The sequence below is a fragment of the Bubalus bubalis genome, chromosome 8 (assembly GCF_019923935.1).
Source record: "Bubalus bubalis isolate 160015118507 breed Murrah chromosome 8, NDDB_SH_1, whole genome shotgun sequence".
Lineage (NCBI taxonomy): Eukaryota > Metazoa > Chordata > Mammalia > Artiodactyla > Bovidae > Bubalus > Bubalus bubalis.
This window is the reverse complement of record NC_059164.1, coordinates 53,853,302-53,872,189: the sequence shown is the minus strand read 5'-3', so window position 1 is coordinate 53,872,189 and position 18,888 is coordinate 53,853,302. Positions and strand designations below refer to the sequence as shown.

The window sequence follows — 18,888 nt, the reverse complement described above, 5'->3', positions numbered from 1 at the left end:
AATTTTGATCTGCTATTAAACTTGGTGGTTGTTCAGTCGCTAGGTCTTGTCCGACTCTTTGTTACCCCATGGACTATAGGACGCCAAGATTCTCTGTCTTCTACAATTCATGGAGTTTGACTGAACTCCTGTCCATTGAGTTTATGATGCTCTCTAACCATCTCATCCCTGCCTCCCTCTTCTGCTTTTGCCTTCAATCTTTCTCAACATCAGGGTCTTTTCCAATAAGTTAGCTCCTTGCATCAGGTGACCAAAGTGTTTTAGCTTCAGCTTCAGCATCAGTCCTTCTAATACATATTCAAGGTTTATTTCTTTTAGGATTGACTTGTTTGATCTGCTTGCCATCCAAGGGACTCCCAAAGAGTTTTCTGCAGCACCACAATTTGAAAGCATCAATTCTTTGGCACTCAGCCTTTTTATGATCCAACTCTGACATCCATACATGACTACTGGAAAACCATAGCTTTGACTATACAGACCTTTGTTGGAAAAGTGTTGTCTTTGCTTTTTAATATGCTATCTAGGTTTGTCATAGCTATCCTGCCACGGAGCAAGTGTTTTCTAATTTTGTGGCTGCAGTCACCACTGCAGTGATTTTGAAGACCAAGAAAATAAAATCTCTCACTGCTTCCACTTTTTCCCCTTCTATGTGCCATGAAGTGATGGGATAGGATGCCATCTCAGTTGTTTGAATGTTTAGTTTCAAGCCAGCTTTTTTCACACTTCTCTTTCACCTTCATCAAGAGGCTCTTTAGTTCCTTTTAACTTTATGGCATTATGTCATACCATCTGCATAACTGAGGTTGTCGATATTTCTGCTGGCATTCTTGATTCCAGCTTGTGATTCATATAGCCCGGCATTTCCCATGATGTACTTTGCACAGAACTTAAATACACAGGTTGACAATATCCAGCCTTGCTGTACTCCTTTCCAACTTTTGAACAAGTCCATTGTTCCACGTCTGGTTCTAACTGCTGTTTCTTTATCTGCATACAGGTTTCTCAAGAGACATGTAAGATTGTCTGGTATTCCCATCTCTTTAAGATTTTCCAGTTTGCTGTGATCCACACACTCAAAGGTTTAAGCATAGTGATTCAACAAATGTTGGCAGTGTGATCTCTGGTTCCTCTGACTTTTCTAAACCCAGCTTGTACGCCTGAAAGTTCTCAGTTCACATACTGCTGATGCCTAGCTTGAAGGATTTTGAGCCTAACCTTGCTGGCCTGTGAAAACAGGGCAATTGTACAGTAGTTTGAACATTCTTTGGCATTGCCCTTCTTTGGGGTTGGAATGAAAACTGACCTTTTTCATTCCTGTGGCTGCTGCTGAGTTTTCCAAATTTGCTGACATATTGAGTGCAGCACTTTAACAGTATCATCTTTTAGGATTTGAAATAGCTCAGCTGGAACTTCTTCACCTTCTCCTGTGTCTCCTGCATTGCAGGGAGATTCTTTACTACTGAGCTACTGGGAAAGCCTATTAAACTTAGTAACATGTTAATAAAAATGATTATTGGTCAAAAGAAATTAGCATCCTTACTTTCTTATACAGGTAAAATGGAAAAGAGGGAATTACCAAAATAGGAAAGGATGAGCAAGAGAATAAAAGGAAACAGAGAAAAAAAGCACTTTGATACATTTTTCTAAGGCTTAGGCATCATACTATAATGAAGGAGTTGAAATCTGATCTATGTATTGTTCCTTATAATCTGAGTGTGTTTAAACCTACTTTACTAATTCTAGTAGTAGTTTTTTTCTTTCTCATTTTCCTCTAAAGTCTTATACTTGGTCAAGAACAACAATGAAAACTAAAATGGTTTTTGAAGAAATTCTCTTTTATTAACTTTGTGGTTTATTTTTTGAACTCCCATCGAGCACACGCCTCTGTAGAACTAATTAAAGTCAACTCTAGCCTACGTTTGAACTCAAGAGCTTGTTTTCAATCTATTACCTATGGTTGTAAAAGTTTTTGAATTTGGGGTCAGAATTTGTACTTTATTGCCCGAAGTGCTTTTTTTCCTTCTCCAGTTTTTGATATTTTACTGTATTAGTCATGGTATTTAGAGTACTGTGTGGTTTTTGTCTTCCACAACCTATTAGAAATAGTAAACAGTATTTATGTTATTTTGGAGATGTGTTGTTCAGTTTGACTTATAGCAGCATATATATGCATGCTTATGATTTATATGGCTTTAATAATTCTAATTAAATAATTGAAAATTATTACAATAAAATAGCTCCAACTTATAAAGGTATGTCATGTGAAAAGTGAGTTATATTCACTTGATAAGTTCATTTTTTAACTTTCAATGTCATCAAAATTATTTACTACCAGTAATTTTTTTCATAAAACAGAGAGAGAAAAAAAAAATATAACCAAAAGCCTTCAGCTTTTAGAATACAAGAATTGTTCTTTTTGTTACTTGAGGAGAAATTCAGAGGGTCATTTAATTCTGATTTGGACAGAGGTGTCACTTTCTCCTCCTGCCTCATAAATAATTATTTCCACATGGGTAATTGATGTCATACTTGGTATCACCCCATGCTTACTTTTACTTGCACAGTATCACATTTTAACTTAGAATCTGTCTTTGGCTTTGTGGAATATCATTCATTTGAAAGAATGCTTGACCTGTGCTTCAGCAGGCAATAGGGAGAGTACCTTTTATTTCTGTTGTCTCCAGTAGGTAATATACACCTGGTACTTAGTAGGTGTTCATTAATTGAAATGGGCTTCCTTGGTGGGTTAGTGGTAAATAATCCACCTGCCAGTGCAGGAGACAGATTTGATCCCTGGGTCAGGAAAATCCCCTGAAAAAGAAAATGGCAACCCACTCCAGTATTCTTGCCTGGTGAATCCCATGGACAGAGGAGTCTACCAGGCTTCAGTCCATGGGTTCGCAAAGGAGTTGGATAGAACTTAGGGAATAACAAACAACAACATTTGCGGTGATTGAAAAGAAAGAAAGTTTTCTATGCAATTAACCATTGCTCTTCAGTAGGTACAAAGTTTTGATTAGGCAAGATGAAAAGGTTCTAGAGAGCTGCTGTACAGCATTATGCCTACAGATTACTGTATTATGTACTTAGAAATTTCTTGAGGCAAGATTTCATGCTAAATATTCTTCCTATGATAAAGAATAGAAACAAATGAAATTTGATTTCAAAGTGTTTTTATTTATTTATTTAAATATGGTCATGCATTTTTACAGTTTCACCAGCCAGCTCTGACTTTTGCCCTGAATGAAGTCTAAGAGAGCAGAATCCTGTATGTAACTGACCTAGCATTACTTCTTCCTTTAATGGCTGCTTATTCATTCACCTTCCACCTAACCAATAGGGTTTGTCTACTCATTGATTTAAGTTTAATTTTTATATTACCTATCTGACTGAATCTTCTACTAAAATATAGATATTTTAAATTCAAAGCTAGAAACAGATTTGTTAATGTGAAAAGTGACGAAAAGTAATATTGTCGTAACTTTGAATTAGTATGTTTTGAACTGTGCCCATAATATCAGCAAAGTTAACATTCATTGTGATTTGAGTTACTTTCAAAGTGAACTTTTTAATCTCAGTCCAACTCCTATGACTATATCTCCTTAATGGTTTGATTGGGATATAGTGGCACCTGGAGCACTATTTGCTTCACTTTCTTAGATCCAGATGCTATTAACCAAGAAGTGGGTCAATCAAACCAGAATAAAGCTTGCAGAGACCCCATTCTGCTAAGATGATGCTTTAATTATTTATGCATTGTGGCCAAAAGATATTGAATATAAGTTTTGATAATTAAAATACCTCTTCTTTGCAATTCTGAAGGAACTCTTCTTATCTTGTGCTGTATAGAGATGACAGAAGAATAAGTTGAAAACCAAACTCATGTGATAAATCTCATGTAGATTACCTATAATTACTATTTATGTGTATATGTTTATATGCTCAATAGCTTTGCATTATATGCAATCATCACTTAAGTATGGCTCGAGTATTATGCAGAGAGTCAGACATGATTGAGCGACTAAGCACAGCACGTACCTATCCAGTCCCATGTTGATTGATCAATAGATTAATAGATCCATTTAACAAACATTTATCTAGTGCCTACTATTTTTCAATCAATGGTTTAGATTTATTGGGCTCAAAAGTGAATTAAACAGACAAAAACATTCCTTTTCTTATGGAGTTCATAATAATCACAGTTAGGATACTAATTGTAGCAAGCTGTCTATATTTCTTTTGGAGGTTTCATAGCGTTTAGACTTTGCAGAACCAGCTTTAAAAAATACTAACTATTTTCTTTCTTGATAATTGCAACATCTGTACAAAATGATAAAGATATGATGCTCCTATCATGTAAATGCCTGATGCAAAAGAAAAAAAAAGAAATACCTTTTGCAAAGCACGTCCCAAACCCTTCATAAATGTTGGTGGGAATGGAATAACTCATAGAATATGGACTGCCTTCTAAATAAGTTAAAAAAAATCTTTCCCTATTTATCAGAAGCTTGTTATTGTTTCTCTTATTCTATTTGCATACATCCCCATTGCCCAACGACTAGAATTAAGCCTATAAATTTGTTGCTCTGCTGGGGTTTGATTATTTTCTTGTCACTGAAACATTGGTTATGCTATCAACCTTTGTGACCAATGTTTATTTGTGTTCTCAGATTTGACTGTAGTTAGCTAGCATGACATCCCACTCCAGTACTCTTGCCTGGAAAATCCCATGGACGGAGGAGCCTGGTGGGCTACAGTCCATGGGGTCGAAGTGTTGGACATGACTGAACGACTTCACTTTCACTTTTCACTTTCATGCATTGGAGAAGGAAATGGCAACCCACTCCAGCATTCTTGCCTGGAGAATCCCAGGGACGGGGGAGCCTGGTGGGCTGCCGTCTATGGGATCGCACAGAGTCTGACACGACTGAAGCGACTTAGCAGTAGCAGCAGCAGCTAGTTTGAGATAATAAAATAATCCTTAAGTTTCACTATTCTCTAAGAAGACGTATGCTGAATTTTCAAAGATATAACTATATCTTATGAAAACAGTATGTAAAATGTTAGTGTAATTTTTACTTTTGAACATCAATTACACATTATGACCTATATGAAAATGTATTTTATTTATTTCAGATTTTAGTGTATTTTGCCAAATCACAACATTCACTAAACAAAATATTTTGTATTATGCTTAAGCTTTGCACAAGGTAATTTTTTTTTTCTTTTCTGTTTGGAAATGATTAAATGGTAGTATTTCTTTTAGGACCTATCTTCATTGTTGTTAATTAAAAGACAGAGTAGAAACAAAGAGTTCCAAGTAACATGTTAAGAAAACAAATCTCTTTTTTGAGTATCAGGGAGTTCCTGGCAGGGGAGGGAAAGACAAGAAAATTAAACTACCTAGTAATTGTTCACTTTGTTTACTACAGTCCCTTAAAAGAAAAGAGTTCAAACTCTCTGGGAATGCTTGAATTATGCTCTCCTCTTCTACAACAGCAATTCTTAAATAAATATATAATCCAATTTAAAAGGCTAAAAGAAATAGACAAGGGAGTATTTGTAAATGTGAACTTTCATTCAGAACATCTTTGAACATCTCAGCTTAAATTGAATCCTGCCCTTGTGTGTGTATACATATGCGCGTGCCATGTTGCTCAGCACACTGAAATCATACATACTCCCCATTATACTGCACACTTCATGAGAGCAGAGTTATGGCTTATCTCAGAGCATGGACAGTGCCTGACATACCGTCAGCAGCGAATCCACGTGTGTGAATGTGAGAAAATTCTTATTTGTCTCTTTGGCTCTGCTCTTGCCTTCTCCAATTTCTTAGTTTTCTTTACTGGCTTAAGGTTTTTTTTTTTAATTAACATTTTTTTAAAATTCAGCTTTTCCCCCCTAATTTAAGTGATCATTTGGTATATAATTAAGTGATCACTGTGATCAATATTCAATGACTTAAAAAAATTTTTTTTTCTTGAGGTTTAAGTTACTAAAATAAGACATGCTTATTTAAATAAAACCTATATGTTGCAATCTTGATATGTTTTTTATTTTTAAAATTAGCTTCTTGCTTTATCTTTTTTATTTAAAATGAACTTTGGTTAAAGAAATACATGTGCTGAGTTTAAAAAACAAATAAAACAGAAGGTTTATTATAGTGAAAAATAGCAGATGTCTGCCTTGCACCTTCCCACTGTCCAGTCCATCTATACAGAAGGAACACATTTCTGGTATTTATAACCATAATTATAAATGATATGCTTATTGACATTACTTGATTTATCTATTTTAAACATTAATTTTGGTTAATGAAAATGGAGAAATTAATGGGAGAGAATGGCATATCAATAAAAAAGTGAAATAAAAACTAAGCTGATAGGTGCTACAATAGAATTCTACATAAGTGTTTTGGGTCCATAAAAAACAGGTTGGCACTTTAGGTCAATGGCACCCCACTCCAGTACTCTTGCCTGGAAATTCCCATGGATGGAGGAGCCTGGTGGGCTACAGTCCATGGGGTCGCTAAGAGTCGGACATGACTGAGTGACTTCACTTTGACTTTTCACTTTCATGCATTGGAGAAGGAAATGGCAACCCACTTCAGTGTTCTTGCCTGGAGAATCCCGGGGACGGGGGAGCCTGGTGGGATGCCATCTATGGGATCGCACAGAGTCGGACACGACTGAAGCAACGCAGCAGCAGCAGCAGACTCCTTTTAAGAATAGCTGTTGTTTAGCTTCCACCAGCAGTAAACAAGAGAGCTCATCTTTCTGTATTCTTGACAACACTGGGTAGAATCCAGTATTCAGATTTATGCTATTCTGATGACGTAAGTGGTATATCATTTTAATCTGCATCTTCCTGATAAGTGATTTTGAGCATTTTAAACTACTTGAGAGCTGTTCTGGCTTCCCCTTTTAAGGCAGTGCCATTTCAAGTTTTTACTTATTTTTCTATTAGTTTCTTCTGAGTATTCTAATATTGATTCTTTGTTGGCATTAGGTCTTCTCTCAGTTTATCTATGATGTCAGATGAAACAGAACTGGACCCTATTATCCTCCCCCCATATCTTCTGCCTGTCTTTTGTCTGTGGAAAACTTTCGTCAAATAATAAGTTTAATTAGAAAAATGAGAACATGTGGAAACACAGGAAAACAATCAAAGGAAACCAAATAATGTACTCATTAAGTATAGTCAAGGACCTTTAATTCCTTCTACAGGGATATAGATAATATTCTGAACCTTATCCAATGAGCTGTCTTATAGATACTAAAACACTAGGTGGAAGAAGTTAACTATATGATGACCAGACTGTTCCCATGACATGTGGTGCTGGTGGTTTAGTCGCTAAGTCATGTCTGACTCTGGCTATTCCATCGACTGCAGCCCACCAGGGTCCTCTATCCATGGGATTTCCCAGGCAAGAATACTGGAATAGGTTGCCATTTCTTTCTCAAACCCACAGCATAAGCTACTACAATTCCAAGAATTGATCACAAAGAAATGGAAACAACTGGATCCTGGAATTGATAATTAACTGTATCTAAAACAATTAAGATGACAGTAGTCAGACCACTGATGACCAATTTGAAGATACCTGTGAGATGACTGCTGTTTCTGCATCTAGTCCCCCTGCCACACTTCTGTCTATAAAAGTTTTTGCCCACTGGTTGCCAGTGCAGGGGGAGTTGTCCTTTGGACAGACATCTGCCCTCCCTCCCCAGTTGCCAGCATATGAAATAAAGCAAACTTTCCTTTCCACCAACCTGACCTATTAATTGGCTTTTGAGCAGCAAACAGCCAGACCTCACACAGCTTTTGGCAACATTCAGTTCAGTTCAGTTCAGTTGCTCAGTCGTGTCCGACTCTTTGCGACCCCATGAATCGCAGCACGCCAGGCCTCCCTGTCCATCACGAACTCCCGGAGTTCACTCAGACTCACGTCCATCGAGTCAGTGATGCCATCCAGCCATCTCATCCTCTGTCGTCCCCTTCTCCTCTTGCCCCCAATCCCTCCCAGCATCAGAGTCTTTTCTAATGAGTCAACTCTTCGCATAAGGTGGCCAAAGTACTGGAGTTTCAGCTTTAGCATCATTCCTTCCAATGAACACCCAGGGATGATCTCCTTTAGAATGGACTGGTTGGATCTCCTTGCAGTCCAAGGGACTCTCAAGAGTCTTCTCCAACACCACAGTTCAAAAGCATCAATTCTTCGGCGCTCAGCCTTCTTCACAGTCCAACTCTCACATCCATACATGACCACAGGAAAAACCATAGCCTTGACTAGACGGACCTTTGTTGGCAAAGTAATGTCTCTGCTTTTGAATATGCTATCTAGGTTGGTCATAACTTTCCTTCCAAGGAGTAAGCGTCTTTTAATTTCATGGCTGCAGTCACCATGTGCAGTGATTTTGGAGCCCAAAAAAATAAAGTCTGACACTGTTTTCCCTGTTTCCCCATCTATTTCCCATGAAGTGATGGGACCAGATGCCATGATCTTCGTTTTCTGAATGTTGAGCTTTAAGCCAACTTTTTCACTCACCACTTTCACTTTCAAGAGGCTTTTTAGTTCCTCTTCACTTGCTACCATTAGTCACTGAAAAATCCTAATCTTAGCTTAGTAAAGGTCATTAATTTTATGCCTCATTATTTACATTTTGTTTCAGAATTGCCTTTTACTTCTAATTTTCAAAAAACTCACCTGAATATTTTCTATTAGCTTTGAAAAGACAACTTTCACATTTTAAAATTGTTTGTGTGCATGTGTGCTTAGTTGCTCAGTTTTGTCCGACTCTTTGAGACCCCATGGACTGTAGCCTGCCAGGCTCCTCTGTTCATGGGATTCTCCAGGCAAGGTTAACTGGAGTCCGTAGCCATCACCTTCTCCAGGGGATCTCCCCAACCCGGGGATCAAATCCTGCATTGCAGGTGGATTCTTTACCATCTGAGCCACCAAGCTCTTTAATCTAGTTAAATTTCAAATTTATATTTGGTGTAAAATAAGGAGCTAAGTTTTTGCCATATTCTGAGACTATTTTCCTTTCTCTATATGATGAGTCAGCACCAACCTTTTCTTTTACTTTTGATATCATCTTTATCATACCTAAAGTTATCATTAACCTGTGAATTTATTTCTGAAATCTGTACCTCTGTATCTGTCCCTGAATTTGTTGTGTATCCTAATATTTGATAGAGTGAGATCCTTCTCTTTGCCCTGCATTTTTTAACTTAACTTTGATAATAATAGACATTTTATAACATACTTTAAAATGGATTTTTATATTTTATTTGAAAATCTAGAATTTATAGGTTGATTTAGGAAAAATTGATATCTCTGAATATGGGGAAGTGAAAAATAAGTCAGTGTGGAATTAGAAAACAATTTAGGCTGCTACATTTTCATAAGAATTTTTTTTTTTTTTTTTTTTTTTTTTTTTGGTGGCATATAGCAGGAAAGAAATGACTGGGGAAGAAAGATTAGCATAAGTAAAGTCAAGGGTGGAGTCTGCTGCTATGCAAAATTTTGTCATTGAGAGAAATATGGAGAACAGAAGCAACAGAGAGAGAATGCTAGAATGTTAAGAACAGGAGTTTGAATTACCTATATTTTTGTAACTTTGAGTTATGTAATACTTAAGATTAAAACAGTGGTTTCAAGTTATGCTTTGCAGTATATATCTAAGCTTCCTAGAATACCCCCAGGGTAACTGGTGAAAGAATAATGGTGGTACTGAGTATTTGGGATCCTGATTCAATCAGAATGTTTCATTTTTATCTGCTTAATTAATTGACCTCTCACCAAGGTTCCATTGGAAGAAAGGATTTTTCAGCCAAAAGTGTTTGGAAATGACTTAAATAAAATTACTGAAATGCCTAAATGTTCAGTGAGCATGGTGTATGATGTCATTCATCATTTTCAGTGCCTGTGGAAGCATTGCTAATTGAACACGGTACTCTTTCCTGTTGCAGACTTAGGTTCAGACTCCTTGCAGCTTTTCATGTGGTCCCTAGCAATCAGAGTTGCATGTTTCTTTCCCTTTCTCCCTTGCTTTTCACTTTTCTTTCTTCAGCTACTTGTAAAGCCTCCTCAGATAACCACTTTGCCTTCTTGCTTTTCTTTTTCTTTAGGATAGTTTTGTTGGCAGCCTCCTGTATAATATTATGGACCTCCGTCCATAGTTCTCCAGGCACAGTGTTGACTACATCTAATACCTTCAACCTATTTGTCACCTCCACTGCATATTCATAAGGGATTTGATTTAAGTTGTACCTGGCTGGCCTAGTGGTTTTCCCTGCTTTCTTTAGTTAAGCTTGAATTTTGCCATGAGAACCTGATGGTCTGAGCCACAGTTAGCTCCAGGTCTTGTTTTTGCTGACTGTATACAGCTTCTCCATCTTCGGCTACACGAATGTAATCAATTTGATTTTGGTATTGACCGTTTGGTGATGTCCATGTGTAAAGTCATCTCTTGTGTTGCTCAGAGAGGGTACTTGCTATGACCAGTACATTCTCTGGCAGAATTCTGTTCGTCTTTGTGCTGCTTCATTTTGTTCTCCTAGGCCAAACTTGTCTGTTACTCCAGGTATCTCTTGACTTCCTGCTTTTGCATTCCAATCCCCAATGATGAATAGAACATCTCTTTTTGGTGTTAGTTCTAGAAAGTCTTCTAGGTCTTCGTAGAACTGATTAGCTTCTTCTCTAACTGTGGTAGGGGCATACACTTGAATTATTCTAATGTTGCATGGCTTGCCTTGGAAATGAACCAAGTTCATTCTTTAATTTTTGAGGTTGCACCCAAGTACTGCATTTCAGACTCTTTTGTTGATTATGAGAGCTACTCCATTTCATCTATGGAATTCTGGCCCACAGTAGTAGATGCAATAGTCATCTGAATTAAATTTGCCCATTCCTGTCCATTTTAGTTCACTGATTCCTAAGATGTCAATGTTTATTCTTACCATCTCTTGCTTGACCACTCACAACTTACCTTGAATCATGAATCTAACATTCCAGGTTCCTATGCAGTACTGTTTTTCTCATCATCAGATTTTACTTTCATCACCAGACACATCCACAACTGAACATCATTTTGGCTTTGGCCTGGCTTGCTTCATTCTTTCTGGAGCTATTAGTAGTTCTTCTCCACTCTTCCCTAGTAGCATATCAGACACCTTCTGACCTGGGAGAAGAAATGCTTACTATTAATTTGTTAATTGTGGAAAGACCTACAAAACTCATTAAGTATGTGTTGAAGAGGCAATTGAAATCAGTCATGTTTTCATTTGGGAACCTTGAGACATAAATAATTTTATTCTTATAAATTACAAAATTTAATCATCAAAAGTTTAAACCTGGAAAATCAGTATAAGAATGGGAAGTAAAATCTGTTTCTTGAAAGTGTGCTTAGTGCTGTTGCTATGGTCCTTGCTTTGTACCAAACAGTGGCTTTAAAGTTTTCCAAAATGTAGGAAAGCAATTTTATACACGTTTGAAGATTCCCAAAGCAAAGAATGCTTTATACTTACCTTTAAGTTTAGTATGTTTTATGGTGAAATCATTGAACTAATTGGGACATAAACGGAAACTTAATTTTCAAAGCAGTGACAATTGTTTGTCTCTATTAACAGGGCTGCTCTAATGTGATACTGGAATTGAATTTACCTAGGGCTCCATATCAAGGTTGACTTGCAAGTCTTATTGAAGATCTGGGAGAAATAGGTAAGTGGCCTTTTGGTGATAAGTCTCTTTCATTCATTGTGCTTATCTATGTTTTTCTAAGGTTTATTTTGTGCTTTAAGTTTTTGGTTAAGTATCTTTGCTCAAAGGTTAAAAAAAACAAAAACAAAACCAAAAACTATCAGTGAACCATAGAGACATATCATGCATGGCAATAGGAGTTTTTATCACTGTTTATTCTCTTGGGCTTTTTATTTCATTTCTTATTGTGCTCCTTCTTCCTTTTAAACCTGATCTCACTTGTCTTTTGAAAATTAACACAAATATATGAAGAATGTGAATTTGATTTTGAAATATTGGGAATAAATGATTAGACAAGAAAAGCACTTGAAGTATTTTCTGTTACCACTATATTGGCCTATTTATACTGATGTTTTCAGTACTATTTTATTAAGATCCAGTTGATACTTAGGAGAATCTAGAAATGTCAGAAACTAGGGAGAATAGCATACTGCTGCTGCTGTGTCGCTTCAGTCGTGTCCGACTCTGTGTGACCCCATAGACGGAAGCCCACCAGGCTCCCCCATCCCTGGGATTCTCCAGGCAAGAACACTGGAGTGGGTTTCCATTTCCTTCTCCAATGCATGAAAGTGAAAAGTGAAAGTGAAGTCGCTCAGTCGTGTCCGACTCCTAGCGACCCCATGGACTGCAGCCTACCAGGCTCTTCCATCCATGGGATTTTCTAGGCAAAACTACTGGAGTGGGGTGCTATTGCCTTCTCCGGAATAGCATACTACTAACGATTTTTTCTTGAAAGTTTAATTTTTTAAAATAAACTCCTTGAGATCTAGCAAGTCAGCTATTTAGAAATCATTTTTTTTTAATGTTATACTTCTTTCAATATAATGGTAGTTTTCCTTGATATTTACAGTGCCACTTTAGAGAACTTGAACTCCATTGTTTGTTACAAAGCAAGGACCACAGAGATAGTATGAGTTGCAGTTCCAAGAGATGCAGATTCTATCTCCCACTCTTACGCTATAATATCTCTGTGAAATTAGTGTTTCAGTGTCACTTCTTGACTATGGTATCAGTCAAGCAGTTATGTTATAGGGGGCCAAAGTTGTAATTATATAGTTACAAAAAGAAAACTGAAAAAAAATTCCAGATGAGTTGTTTACATCATTTCCCTCTCTAGTCTTTACCCCCAAAGAAAGGGGAACCCTGATGCTCTGACTTCTTAAAATTACGATTTTTTCTTGCCCATGCTACATCAGAATTCTTTATCAAGTAGGTTCACCAAAAATGTAAGATGGGTCTCAAGGATCCTCACTGTGATGCCTAAATTGCTGCAGCCATTTCTAAAACTTTATCTAGATAGATGCTCCATATCTTCCCTGAGAGAATTTTGTCAATGTACTTGAATCATGTAGTCAGTTATTTCTTAGGTACTGTTTTGCCTATGGAATTTTGCTTGTTTTGTCCCAACTTTATAATTCTGTCAGACATACAAACACAATCATTTCAGTTCAGTTGCTCAGTTGTGTCCAACTCTTTGCGACCCCATGGACTGCAGCATGTCAGGCTTCCCAGTTCATCACCAACTCCTGATGAGTTTGAGCTTGCTCAAACTCATGTCCATCAAGTCAGTGATGCCATCCAACCATCTCATCCTCTGTCATCCCATGGAAGTCCCAAAAACAAAAAGAATGAATCTACATGTATTTAGCATTTAAAAACTTGGAAACATTTTGATAACTTTTTACTTCATTTTACTTTTTCATTAAACTCATTAATTTTACTGTTTCATTTTTTATGATTTAAGTAAGGTGGCCATTATTATTCATTATTTAGTAAGTGGAAAAACTAAAAGTTTTGGAAAAGAATTTCAAGGACTTGGAAAAAAATGGTGTAGATTATTGTGATATTATAGTTAATAATAAATAATTATGTGTTATTAGAACTCAGATCTGCTTACACCCAATCTTTTTTTTCTTCTGTGTTATTTATTCTTACCATGGATAATGGTTATGTTGATATAGCCTGTCATTGTGAGACCTTTAATATTAAATTCCCATTTGTGGAGTAGTAATAGGACATTTGTTTTAGTGATAGCAGGGGAATTTTAGATTTATAAGTAGGAGTTACCTGATAGTGAACATCATGGAACCATGAAAGAAATGACTTTTAGAAAATAGAGAGTCTTTTTCCCAGAAGGGTACATAATTGTGTATGTATTAAAATGCACAGCTATTTTCAAGAAATACTCATTTTCTTCTTTCTTTTCCACTCTTCCATTCCTTTCCCTCCAGAAATCCCTAAAGTGAGTATTTGTTTTCAAACAATTATCCCCATTTTACCTCTCATAGAGGTTTGCAGAACCTGACCTAGATTATACGAAATAGGAACTAAAATATTCCACATAGCTTCCAACTGAGATTGTGTATATGGGTAAATGGTTACTTAAAGTGTGTGTGTGTACATGTGTATTTTACTTCATAATATTTACAGTTATTTCCAGAGTTTCTATTGTAAGAGTATTAAATTCAAATAAAAGATCAGTTTTAGTTATTTCAGCGGAGTAGAAAAAAATTCATTCACATACTTATACATATTGCTATAAGTTTCATAAATTATAAAAATTAGGCATCATACCTGACAAAATATTTGCTCTAATTTTCAAATTATTAAAAAATAAATGAACTATGCAGGAAGATGATTTGGCTAAGGAGGGGCTGGACAAGCGATTCAAATATGTGGTGTGCACACATTTTTTGGTAAAATGAAACAGACTGAATAAAACTGTAAATACAGAGGCTGTAGCATATCGCTGTTAAGAATGTAAGCTTGGAAATCATATTGCTTAGATTTGAATTATGGTTCAAAAACAAACCTACCATATGTGAAACCTTAGATACGTCATTTAAACTCTCTCTTAATTTCTGAATCTAGAAAAAAGAGATAATAGTACCTATTTCTTAGAGTTGATTTAAGGACTAACTGTGTAAATACATATAAAGAGAATAGTAAGCTTTTTTTTTTTTTTTTAAGTTAGTTTTATTTTGTTCCCTATTAACGTGAGTCTCAAAGTTTGACTGTATTTTCCAGGCCACCTGATCAGTGTCCTGACTAGCATTCTAACTTTGGTCCGTGAAATGGTAAAAAGGAGTTAATTTGTAAATGTGCATTCTGTGATTTTGTTAGCATGTGTATGAATTTTTGATAGCTGTATACTAATATTTTAAAGCTTAAAATGGCATACATTTATTATGTTAACAATTTCCATGGGTCAGGAGTCCAGGTATGGCTTAGCTCAGTATCTTACAAGGCTACAATCAAAATATTGGCTAGACTGCATTTTCCTTTGGAGTTCAGGGTCTTCTTCCAAACTTACTGGGCTTTGGCCAAATCCATTTCATTGCTTTTATGGGACTGAGATCCACAGGTCCAGGAGGTTATCCACAGTTCTCATCAATGTGACCCTCTCCATATACAGTTCACATAATAGTAGCTTGCATCTTTAAAATTAGTAGGAGAGTTTCTAAAAATGGAGTTATATATCTATGTGTGTGTGTATATATTAACATAACCATTGAAATAGCATCCCATAACCTTTGCCAGATTCTGTTAGCAGCAAGTCATAGTCCTGCCTGCATGCAAGGGGAGGGACTTACATAGGGCATAAACCTGGGAACCACCCTAAAGTTTATCTGCCACAGCATGTTAAATTTCTTAATTTAAAATTACTTTAAACTATCATTTTATTTTTTTAAATTATGTAAGGTTTAATAAAAAAGTAATATTGTCACTAAGTGTGAAATTTTATCCTCAGTTCTGCTTATAGTATAAGTTTCAATGGGCCATTTCTTTCTGCCTAATATTGATCCATTATTTTAAGCTGACTAACCACCAGACTAAAAGAGCATTCCCTGGTGCTCTGACAAAACCCTAGTATCCAACATTTTCTCCTTATCACATTGATATGTGTACTTGCCTTAAACTTGCCCACATCTTTGTCAGTGTATATCCTATTGTTTCTTTTCCCTTGTCTTCAGTAAATGTAAAGCCCATTTACATCTCTGCCTCCTCCCTTACACTTGCCCTGTTTCTTTCCTCCTTTTTAGCCAACTCAGGACTTTTCCTGATAGTATCGTGTGTGTATCACCTGTAGCCTTGCATATAATCATATCTTAAGAAACATTTACTAAATATTTGAAAAATGAAAGTGAAAGTTAACTCAGTCAGGACTGACTCTTTGTGACACCATGAACTGTATAGCCCTCCAGGCTCCTCTGATCATGGGATTTCCAAGGCAAGAAGGGAAGCTCAAATATATGAAATACCTCCTTAATTCAGAACAGTGGTCAGTTTGAGAATCATATTTTAAAGGATGGTTTTTATAAATTATCTCCTCTTACACTGACTCAGTAATCTGAAGTATATCTTAGATCTTTAGTGTAATCTTAAGTGTATCTCAGTAATCTTAAGTGTATCTCTTAAATGACCTTTAGGAATCCAGTACAACTTATATGTTTGAAACTGATTGCACATGGGAAGAATGTGAATCTTGGGGTCCAGAGGGTGAGCTGTGATAGGCAGCCTTTAAGATGGTCCTTAATGATCACCATCTCCTGGTTTTCATACAACTGTATTTTTCCCTCCCACATGTACCTTGTGTCTTGTGGCCAGTTGACTAGAATATGGTACAAGTAATAATATATTGCTTTTCAGATTGGGTTATACAAGATACTAGGACATCTGTTTGGGATGTTCTTTCTTGTTTCCATTTTTTTCTCTCTCTCTCTTTTTTCTCTTTGCCCCCTCCCTTCTTCCTTCCCCTTTCCCTTCTCTCTCTCTCAGACTCATGACTTGCTCTAGGGGAGGATAGCTGACTTGGTGAGACCCATGTGGTGAGGAACTGTTCCCTCTGTCCAGTAGACAGGGAGGAACTATCAGTAACTGCATCTTCTTGAGGAAGCCTGAGCCTAAACCACCTAGCTGAACTACTCCTGGATTCCTGATCCTCAGAAACCGTTTGACATAATATTTTTTTTTTTTTTTTTTTGTCCAAAGCTGCTAAATTTGGAGGTAATTTGTTATGTAACAGTAGATAATTAATATATTATATACTGCCCCTGAAAATTATTTCCACAAACTTCATTACTATTCTGGACTTTGCAGGAAAGACAAAGATTAATACAGTATACAGGTATACTGAATATGTGGTCTCTAAAGTAAGTGTCATGGGGAAGGCATGCATGTTCATGAGAAAGTGGGCTTAAGTGAGAAGAAAATGTGAAATGTTTAGATCTCACCTGGAATACTGATTTTATAATATGAAGAGGCCCCTTTTAGTCTCCTGCTCATTGAGTACATCAGTGTTGGAGTGTCAGGACTGGGTAGATCTGGGTGCTAGTCTGGTGCGGATTCTCTTTTAGAAGAGCTGTTTGAAATAGTTAAAAAACAAACAAGCAAACAAAAAAAAAAAAACAACAAAAAAACTCTTACCTTTACAGAGTCTGAGCTTTTAGAATCTATTCTACTAATCTATCATACTAGTTTTCCATCGTTCTCCTTTAATGTCTTTATAGAGTTGTGAAGAAAGCATCTAGATATATGTACACATATTTGGGGTTCATTGCTTTGAAATGTTTAAGTTAAAAAAATAATTCATTCAGTCTCCAGGAAAGTGAGTTGAGAAGTATGTATCAGCAAGTAGTAGAACAAATTTTTGTATAAATTCACATTAAACTGTCATTCAAAATTTTCTTCCTATTGATTATACTGTAATGATAGAACCTGGGCAAAAATACAGCATTATATATATATTTTTTAATTTATCTATTTTTTATTTGAAGGATAATTACTTTACAGAATTTTGTTGTTTTCTGTCCAACACCAACATGAATCAGCCATAGCTGTACATGTGTCCCCTCCCTTTGGACCCTCCCTCTCATCTCTGTCCCCATCCCACCCCTCTAGGTTGATACAGAGCCCCTGTTTGAGTTCCCTGAGACATGCAGCAAATTCCCATTGGCTATCTATTTTACATATGGTAATGTAAGTTTGCATGCTACTCTGTCTATACATCTCACCCTCTCCTCCCCTCTCCCCATGTCCATAAGTCTGTTCTCTATGTCTGTTTCTCCCATTGCTGCCTTGCAAATAAATTCAAGTACCATCTTTCTAGATTCCATAAATATGCATTAGTATATGATATTTATCTTTCTCTTTCTGACTTCCTTCACTCTGTGTAATAGGCTCTAGGTTCATCCACCTCATTAGACCTGACTCAGATGTGTTCCTATTTATGGCTGAGTAATATTCCATTATGCATATGTACCACGACTTTTTTATCCATTCATTTGTTGATGGACATCTAGGTTGCTTCCAGGTTATAGCTATTGTAAATAGTGTTGCAATGAACATTGGGGTACATGCGTCTTTTTCTATTTTGGTTTCCTCAGGGTATATGACTTGGAATGGGATGGCTAGATCATATGGTGGTTTTATTCCTAGTTTTTAAAGGAATCTCCATGCTGTCTTCCATAGTAGCTGTATCAATTTACATTCCCACCAACAGTGCAAGAGGATTCCCTTTTATTCACACCCTCTCCAGCATTTATCATTTATAGACTTTTTGATAATGGCCATTCTGACTGGTGTGAGATGATTTTTCATTGTAGTTTTGATTTGCATTTCTCTAATAATGAGCAATATTGAGCATCTTTTCATGTGTTTGTTAGCCATCTGTATGTATTCTTTGGAGAAATGTCTGAAAATGCAGCATTATATTTTTTACAAAGGGAAAAATTGAAACTGGTTCCTGTAAGAAAAAGAGAGTTTACATTTGTAATATCAAATTTATGGCCTGGAGTGATCCACTAGCAAAATTTTTGGTACCATTATACAAAATCTGGCCTGCTTTTCACTTCAACTGAACATTAAACACATTTTTAATGGTCTTGTTTGCTGGGAAGAGCACCATTACAATAATTTGCTTTTTACAGCCTATATCAAATGTGAACCAGCATCACTGATTACAAAGTTTGTGCTTTGGGAGGCATTTTCATGACATCTAACAGTACTGCCCAACATTTCTTGGAATTAGTCTTTAATCATATCATTTTCCAAAATGAGTTGTTGCTCATACTTACTGATTGTTTTGTGGTTAAACTCTAATCCACCAACTATATTTAAAA

At 36.3% G+C, this 18,888-nt stretch overlaps 1 protein-coding gene across 10 annotated transcripts in view; it reads left to right on the top strand.

The window, feature by feature from the left end:
* Positions 1-18,888, top strand: part of FOXP2 (forkhead box P2) — a 661,296-nt gene that overhangs the window by 208,678 nt on the left and 433,730 nt on the right. For all 10 annotated transcript variants that reach the window (XM_044946650.2, XM_044946656.2, XM_044946649.2 and 7 more), the window contains one exon: positions 11,638-11,728. The gene's annotated coding sequence lies outside the window, so the exon portion shown is untranslated. The remainder of the gene's footprint in view (positions 1-11,637; positions 11,729-18,888) is intronic.